This window comes from Mustela putorius, unplaced genomic scaffold, assembly GCF_011764305.1.
Source record: "Mustela putorius furo isolate JIRA1106 unplaced genomic scaffold, ASM1176430v1.1 tig00537332_pilon_pilon_pilon, whole genome shotgun sequence".
In the NCBI taxonomy this organism is placed as follows: Eukaryota; Metazoa; Chordata; class Mammalia; order Carnivora; family Mustelidae; genus Mustela; species Mustela putorius.
The window spans coordinates 45,457-54,284 of record NW_025422454.1 but is presented as its reverse complement, the minus strand read 5'-3'; the positions used below and the strand labels follow the sequence as shown (position 1 = coordinate 54,284).

Genomic DNA, 8,828 nt, shown 5'->3' with positions numbered 1-8,828 from the left:
CATTTAGGAGAGAAGTGAGGAATTTGGTTGTTACTAGGGCAACCATAGTCTAAATAACATTGGAAACCATAGACCTGGTTATCCCTCTATGCAGGAAAAAAAAAAATTGTTATATGGAAAAAAAACATATAAGTTAGTAATTTGAGAAAAAAAAAAAAAAAACTCTTGTAATGTTTGTCTATAAAAATGTTGACCTTATGTTTGAAAGAACATTTTTTCCTATTTTCTACACAAAAAATTTACTGACTTTCCACAAAAACAACATTGATGGGCTGGGATTTACAATGACTGTGGAACTTGAATGGTGTGTGGACAAGACACAGTTATAAGGATTGTGAAGCAACTACTGCCTTCTGTTGGTGGTTCGGTCGGTAGGCTAACATAAAGGATGAGGTAGTTACTACTTGGTCTACACAACTTCAGGTAAACCATCAGAATGAGAGCTTTTCTGTTGCAGTTAGGTCTCCAGAAGCCCAAACACAGACCCTGATGAAAATAAGGTCATGGGTTTGATCATAGACATGGGAGTTCACTATAAAGGGAACAGAAAGCACAGCCTCTACGGTCTCTTATGTCAACAACAGAACCACAAAAAGAAAAAAAAAATTGAAACAAATCTAAGATGATGTGTTTTGGGGTTGAATCTGAGAATTTTGAGAAAACAATTGCCATGAAGCCTCTCCACAAACAGAATCCCCTCCTCCATATTTCTAGAGAGAACAGATTCTCATGGCCTGGGGATGATATAATAACATCACCTGAGTTATTTTCTTGCAAAAAACCATGCTTATATTCTTAAGGTCTGATAGGCTTAATATATTTTGATAAAAATCCTGCAAAATCATCTCATTCCTCTCAGTCATCTCCTATTGCTTTAGAAGAAGTTGGCTGAAAAGGAAATATATGATTGTATCTGTTTATATTTAGTTCTTTCTGGCACCAACTGAAATGGAATGCTGTAATATTAAAAATCCAAATACAAAACCACTAAAAAAGATGGGGGTTAAGGAAAATCTTGTTAACAAATCCTCAACCAGTACATGGATTGTCTGCTTTGCACAGACCAAGAGATAACTAGAGCCTAGATCTATTCCAATTTGTGACAGTTGCTAAAGATTTTACTTGTGTTTAGGGACTTTGTGTGGGTAGAAAGTGTGACTATATGGGTAGACCTTATAAGCAAAATATAAGTCATACAAATGCTCACTACATGTTGTACACTGAAGAGGAAATTCTCAGTGGTGGTAGATGAAATGTTTCGTGGATATCAGCCACCCTCTTTTCCCAGCTACCCAAGTTCTAACTAATTTAGTCTAGGGCTAAAGCAGACATGGATGGGGCACCTGGGTGGCTCAGGAATTTAAGCATCTGACTCTTGGTTTCAGCTGAGGTCATGATCTCAGCATTGTGAGATTGAACCTGGCATTTGACTCCTCTGTCGGTACGGAGTCTGCTTGAAAGTCTCTTGCCCTCTCCCCCCGACCCTCGCCCTGCTTTCTCTAAAATAAATAACATAAATAATCTTAAACAAAAATTAAAGAGGTCAAGGTGGTTTAGGAAGCTTCTCTATGAAGGCTATTGTTAGGGTTGAACAATATGAAATTTCCCTCTAAAATTTCATCTGGCTTCTGTGACTACCAAGTACCAAATGTTTGTAGTTATTATGACTACAAGAGATAACCCCAAGTTTCATGTGTAAAACAACTAATTTACTATAAACTTGGGCTCAATGAATCAGGAATTTAGACATAGTGAGGATGGCTTGTCTATGCCACATGACATCTGAGGTCTCAACGGAGTAAACACAAGGACTGGGAATGCCCACTAGCTAGCAACTGAAGACTCTGGTGTCATCTTGAATTACATGTCTGGCAGTTGCCACTGGTTGTAGGCCCAGACATCAGATGAACTATTGGCCATACAATTCTAAGTCTGGCCTCTACACATGGTATCTCTATATGGACCAGTTAGGAAATATTGCTATGGCCTTGTTTGGAAGCTGTCACACCAGCATTGAATGCCCAACATATTCACTCCTCAGGAAGTCCACTCACTGCTGAGATAGCAAGTTGATTACACTGAAAACCTTCCATCATGGAGGAGGAAACCAAAGTTGTCTTCACTGAAATAGACACTTATTCTGGATATAGATTTATCTTTCCTGCTTATAATGCTTGTACCAACAACACACAAGCATTGACTTATGGAATGCCTTATTCACCATCATACTATTTCACTTTGGATTGATTCTGATCCAGTAATGTATTTCTTCCAGTTAAAGATGATTAGTAATGGACATACACACTGAAATTCATAGATTCTACCACACACTCTGTTGAGTTCCTGAAATTTTATATATTGAATACCTAGATCCAAGTAACTCAGAAGGTGACTATTTAGAGACAGGGCCATTAAAAGGGGCAATCAATTTACAATGAGGACTTTAGGGTAGGCCCTAACCCAATGTGGTAGGCATCCTTATAGGAGAAAAATTTGGACACACAGAAAAAACACCCAGGAATGTGTGTTCACAGATAAGACCATGTGAGGACATATGGAGAAGGCAGCCTTCTGTTTAAGCCAAAGAGATAGACTTTTGAAGAAAGTAAATCTGTCAGTAGTTTAACCATGGTCTTTCAGACCCCAGAAGTGATAGAAAATATATTTTTTGTTGTCCAAGCCATCCTATCTATGGTATTATTTTATGGCAGCCTCAGGGAACTCATTTATACCCCATTTATCTAGGTAACTGATGAGATACAATGAAAAAAATGGTTTACCAAAACACACCGCCAATCAAGAAACAGCCAGCACCCTGAAAAGCTTGAGTTATATTTTCAAGGATGTGTTGACCAACAGATGGTTATATTTCTCCCAAAGCCATCATAAAGAGTTTATAGAATCCTATGGAATTGAAGGATGTATTTGCAAGTGCCTCTTTTATTATTACACTAAAGTACTTTATAGTTCTGTTTTTGTAACCAAAAGTTTTCAGCTCATCTGGCCTTTAGGTTTTAGTTATAGATGTTTGGTTTCATGAGGGACCACAACAATTACTTTATTGAACTGGAAAACTGAGTTGCCCACCCTAGACACACATTTGGGGTCTTCATTTTGCCTTTACTAAACCAAAAGATAAAAAGGGGGGTTGGAGGAAATTGGTATTGATGATGAATGATGACATCTGTTTGTTTGACACAATGGAACATGAATGATCACTATTTGGAACACAGCCCATCTCTTAAAATTTCTATAACTAATAGTAAATGTTAATTTAAAAAATGGCAGGGACCATTAAAGATTCAGAATGTCAAGAATAAAAACTTTGGCACACATTATTAGATAATGAACCCCAATAATAAAAAGTTAACCTTAAATCAAAGGGAAGAGTGGTGAGTAGGTGCAGTGCAAGGAAGAAAGGTATCAATGTTAACTTAAATCTAATGACCAATCATAGAAAACAAGGACCCTTGTAGCAATTGTAACAGTGTATTGAGTAAGTTTTAAAGCCTGTTCTTAATGTTACAGATCTTTCAGGAAGGATTATAACCTGAAACTAGAAGAGAAACTTACACAAACTTAAATTTGTCCAAATGTTGAGAATATTATGTTTCATTTCTGGAAGGGACGAGAGAGGGAGAGACTAGGCTCAAATATCATATAGAAGAGTGTTTATGAATGCTGAATAGCTCATGTACCTATTGCCCCTCAGCTCAAAAAACCTACTATATATGCTCTCCTCTGAGATCATGGAAAGTAAAATCTACCTGTATTTCTAATCTACCAGATAGTTTCCTATTGTTTTCTACCAACAGGATTCACACTGTAGTGATAATGGAGTCAAGAGAAGGGGAAGGGGAAAAAAAAGACGTCATACATGTTCAAGATAAAAGTATCAAATTAAGGAGTACTTGGGACTGGCTGTTTTTTTGTATGTGAGGAGATTAGATCTGGTTCTAACCAGAATGAAATGAAAAAATAACTGAAAATTGTCCAATCATCAATAATAATATAATAACTTTGTGTGGTGACAGATGATAATTAGACTCATTGTGAGGATAATTTCAAAGTGTACAAAATATTGAATCACTGTGATGTATACCTGAAGTTGACAGGATGTCATATGTCAATAATACTTCAATAAAAAATACAAAAAAATCCTTAAAAATAATAAATTTATACAGTCAGTAGAGGTCTGAGGAAATGCTAAAGATTCTGAGCTCCAACCTGTGGTTGGCTTTTGCAATCATGATATACTCTGTGTATATCATTTCTTCTTACTTCTAAGGCTCAAGATAGTATCCTAAAATGAAATTCTAGAATGTTCTTAATATAAGTTACTTCCCTTCCCCAAACAAATGATGATACCACATTTTCTTCACAACATTCTTCATTTCCATGTTTCTCAGTGTGTAGATCAGAGGGTTAAACATGGGGGCAATGATGGTGTAGAAAAGAGCAAACGCTTTGTCTTCTGGGAAAGTTGTGGCGGGCCGAATGTAAACGAAGAGAACAGGCACAAAGAACAGAACCACAACTGTGACATGGGAACTGCAAGTGGAAAGAGCTTTGGAGCGGCTCTCTGCAGGGTAAGCCCTAAGGGTGTATAATATCAGAAAATAGGACACCATCAAAATCACAAAAGTCACCAGAGCAATCAGTCCTGAATTAACAACGACCAAGAGACCAATTCTGTCCGTGTCCCTGCAGGCCAGCTTCAGTAAAGGATACACGTCGCAGAAGTAGTGATCTATCTCATTGGGGCCACAGAAGGGTAGGAAGATGGTGAGGAGGAACTGGACTGGCAGAGTGGATTAAGGCCCCCAGTACAGCAGGGCTGTGATGATTGCGTGACACCTCTCTCTGCTCATGATGACAGTGTAGTGCAGGGGCTTACAGATGGCCACGTAGCGGTCATAGGCCATCCCTGTGAGGATGAAGACCTCCACACGCTCCCAAATAAATGTGTGGTAAAAAAGCTGTGTCATGCAGTTACTGTAGGAAATGGTCTTCCTTTCTGCCAGTAAATCAGCCATTAGTTTAGGTGTCACTGTTGAGGTGTAGCAAAGGTCGGAGAGTGAGAGGCAATTAAGGAAGAAATACATGGGTTGGTTCATTAGTGGACTGCACGTGATAGAAATTATTATGAGCAAGTTTCCCACCCCAAATGGCAATGTAGCAAAATAAAAATAATACAAAGCAGAGGATTTCAATGTTCTTGTTTTGAGAGAGTCCCAAGAGAATAAACACAGTGACGTTATTCTTAGTTTCCATGATCCAGTGCTCTAAAAATTCTTAACGGGTCTCCTGAAAAGACATATTGCACAAGTCAGTGTCAGACATGTGCATGAAGAATATAGATGATGACACTGACATCATGAAATTCTATTTAATGGATATGATATGATATGATATGATATATTTTTTCTTTTCTGGTTAGTCTCATGAAGATTTCCATAAGTCAATTTTTCAGGACATTATGTTCAATCCTGACATTATGTTTTATAAATCAATTCAATCAGTAAATTTAAAAAAAATGTTTAAAAAATTATTATATTAGTTGCCAAATGTTTTTTCAATTATAAAGGAATATACAACAAGTTCTCATAAAGGATATTTTTCTGGGTCCTTCCAAACACACATTTTGTTAAAAGAGGCAAGTATAAGTCATTAAAGTTGCTGTTAAATGATATAGAAGCAAATGTTAAGCTTGACTGTGGTCACTAGCAGACTATGTACAAACAAAATAGTTTCAGGAGGAGGTAGAAAATGAAACTAAAACATTTATAACAATACAAACATATTACAAAGTGGAAGATAAAAAGCCTCTGTAGGAGGACTCTGAGTTTCAATAATTTTTTTTATTAATTTTTTTATTTTTTATAAACATATATTTTTATCCCCAGGGGTACAGGTCTGTGAATCACCAGGTTTACACACTTCACAGAACTCACACAAAGCACATACCCTCCCCAATGTCCATAATCCCACCCCCTTCTCCCCAAAACCCCTCCTCCCAGCAACCCTCAGTTTGTTTTGTGAGATTAAGATTTTTTTTGATGGCTTGTTCATCTTTAACTTCCTGATTTAGGACAGTAAGATGCTGATCTTTTGTATGAAATGTTTATTTTTATATAGGATATCAATACAAATCCTATACTTAATGGAACCACAGAATAAAGAGAGAGTTAAAACTAAAAAATGATGAGGCACCTGGGTGGCTCAGTGGGTTAAGCCTCTGCCTTCAGCTCAGGTCATGGTCTCAGGGTCCTGGGATCTAATCCCCTGTTGGGCTCTGTTCAGTGGGGAGCCTGCTTCTCTCTCCACCTCTGCCTTTCTCTCAGCCTACTTGTGCTCTCTTTCTCTCTGTCAGATCAAATCTTCACAAAAAAATAAAACTAAAAGGAAGAACTCAAGGCAGTTTACCTTTGTGGTTTTTCTCTGACTCAATGTAGCATAATTTACAAGTCAATTTCTTCCCAATGGTATGAATTATAGTATGAATTTCTATTCGATATTCATCCAAAGCATGTCTTTTGCCAAACCCTTAAAGAATATTGGCACTTCAGAATTCAAAGAAAAAAATGTATAGGAAAATGTTTATATGAAGACAAACATTTGGGACCAAGCCTCCACTTACTAATTATACCAGTGTGTGACTTTGGATACCAATTTTTTTTTTTATTTAAAATCATCTTCTTTTTAAAAATAAAAAAAAATCTGACTGAACGTTGACACAAAATGGTTGAGAAAGAACTGTAAAAAAAATGAAGAAATGGACTCTTGCTTTATTGACCATAAGAGTATAAGTGCTAGAATTACCAAATCAGTGAGGCTATCAATAATGAAGTCTAGTAAATATGACTCCTTGTAGAAAATAAAATTTTAATGCCATAATTTTTTTTTTTGCCATAAAATTATTTTGAGCAGGAAGGTAACTTTGAGATTGGCACTAACCTAATCTCCTTGTTCCAAATAGAAGGGATTCTAATAGAATAGAAAGTATGTAGAAAATACAGGGACACCTGGCTGGCTTAGTGGAGGGAGAAACTCTTAATCATGATATTTTAAGTTTGAGCCCCATTTAGGGTATAGAGATTACTTAAAGAGAATCAATTAAAAAAAAAAAAGGAAAGAAAATATTGAAAATTTCCTGATAAAGTATACATAGATCACCTAACTAATATTTAACAAAACAGAATTTGAAATTAGAGTTTTCTTAATCTAGAGCCTGAGTCCATACCTGGAACAGAAGAAATTTAATGTTAAAGTCCCCTTTCCTCCAATTACCTAATTATTTCATGCAAACCCAGACAACCTCCAAAATCGTGATCCTTAAACTATTTCAGCCATTCTAATCTTGATATGCAGATGACAAAATGAGATAATAAATTATGACAAACTATCTTAGTCTAAAAAATGCAGAAAGGAATATTCAAACAAAAACTGCAAAGTCTCAATCTGGTTCCTCTCTCCTGCATATGTAGCCCAATTACAAAGAGTAAGAAATTATAGAGAATAAAAATCTCTGTTATTTTAGAGAAGAGCAATTTATTCTTAGAGAATACAATGCACTGAATGTTGTCATGTCCTTGGATACGCGCTTCTCCAGCCACAAATAGCTCCTCTGTAAGAGCCAGTGGTTAGAAGAAAGAGGTCATCATTTACTCCCTGCTGTAGTTCTTCCCTCACTGTAGGAACTTGTGTTCACTTGTCCTAGAGGCCCCTTCTTAAAAAAGGTAAATCTAGTCTTGAAAATTTATATGTGTTCAGTTTAAGATTTTTCTGCTTAAACTTTTGGCTTTCTGCTATTGTCAAATTTTGAAAAACCTTGATCATAATGTACATAATAAATTCGGGGGGGTTTTCCCATGAATCATTATGGCCCGGTCATTTCATTACGTTACTACACTATCAGTAGGTTTAATAATTTGTATATAAGCTTGCAATTTGAGCATCCCACATGCATAACATAAACATTTTAAATTCTCCCAATAATTCTGAGAAGAATTTCTAATTAGCTCACTTATAAAAAGTAACCTACCCATAGAGAAAATAAGTAAGTTAGCCCCAAACCCATAGACCATAATTAATAGAGTCTGGCAATCTGAAACAAACAAATCTCATTTAGTAATATACTTAGCAAAACATTATGTGCTTACCATACTTACTGGATGCTTAGTGTATACTCAATAGGTATTGTATATACTCTAATGACTTAAAAGAGTACCTCACTGACCCCAATATTTCCATATTTAACTTATGTCAAACTAAACCCAATATAGTCTTAAGTTTTGTTATCCTAAATTCCCAAAGGACAGAAAGAAAGTCTTATATTTCTGTCTTCAAATACTGAGTGTTTGCACAAATTTCTTTTAATTTTTTGTAGGTACGCGTCACAGTATTCATTGTATTTTGCAACCGCACCCAGTGCTCCATGCAATCAGTGCACTGCCCCCCCTTAATACCCACAACCTGGTTCCCCCAAACTACCAACCCCCCCGCCGCCTTCAAAACCCTCAGATTGTTTTTCGAAGTCCATAGTCCCCCCAATACCCTTCTCCTCTCTAACTCCCCTTGTCCTCCATTGCCATTTGTTATGCTCCACAAATAAGTGAAACCATATGATAATTGATCTCCTCTGCTTGACTTATTTCACTCAGCATAATATCTTCCAATCCCGTTCAAGGTTGCTACACAAATTTAGCTTTTCAGTTCTCGCCAGGTATCCGGATCTGGTACAATCTTTGGCATTGTGGGGTGTTTTTTTTTTTTTCTCAGATCATCACAGGGGGGTTGGCAAGGATAAGTAACATCATTGGTGGGTA

The 8,828-nt window shown here is 36.6% G+C and overlaps 1 pseudogene; it reads right to left on the bottom strand.

Annotated features, from left to right (window-relative positions):
• Positions 1-4,337: 4,337 nt before the first annotated feature.
• Positions 4,338-5,274, bottom strand: LOC123390360 (annotated as a pseudogene).
• Positions 5,275-8,828: the final 3,554 nt, after the last annotated feature.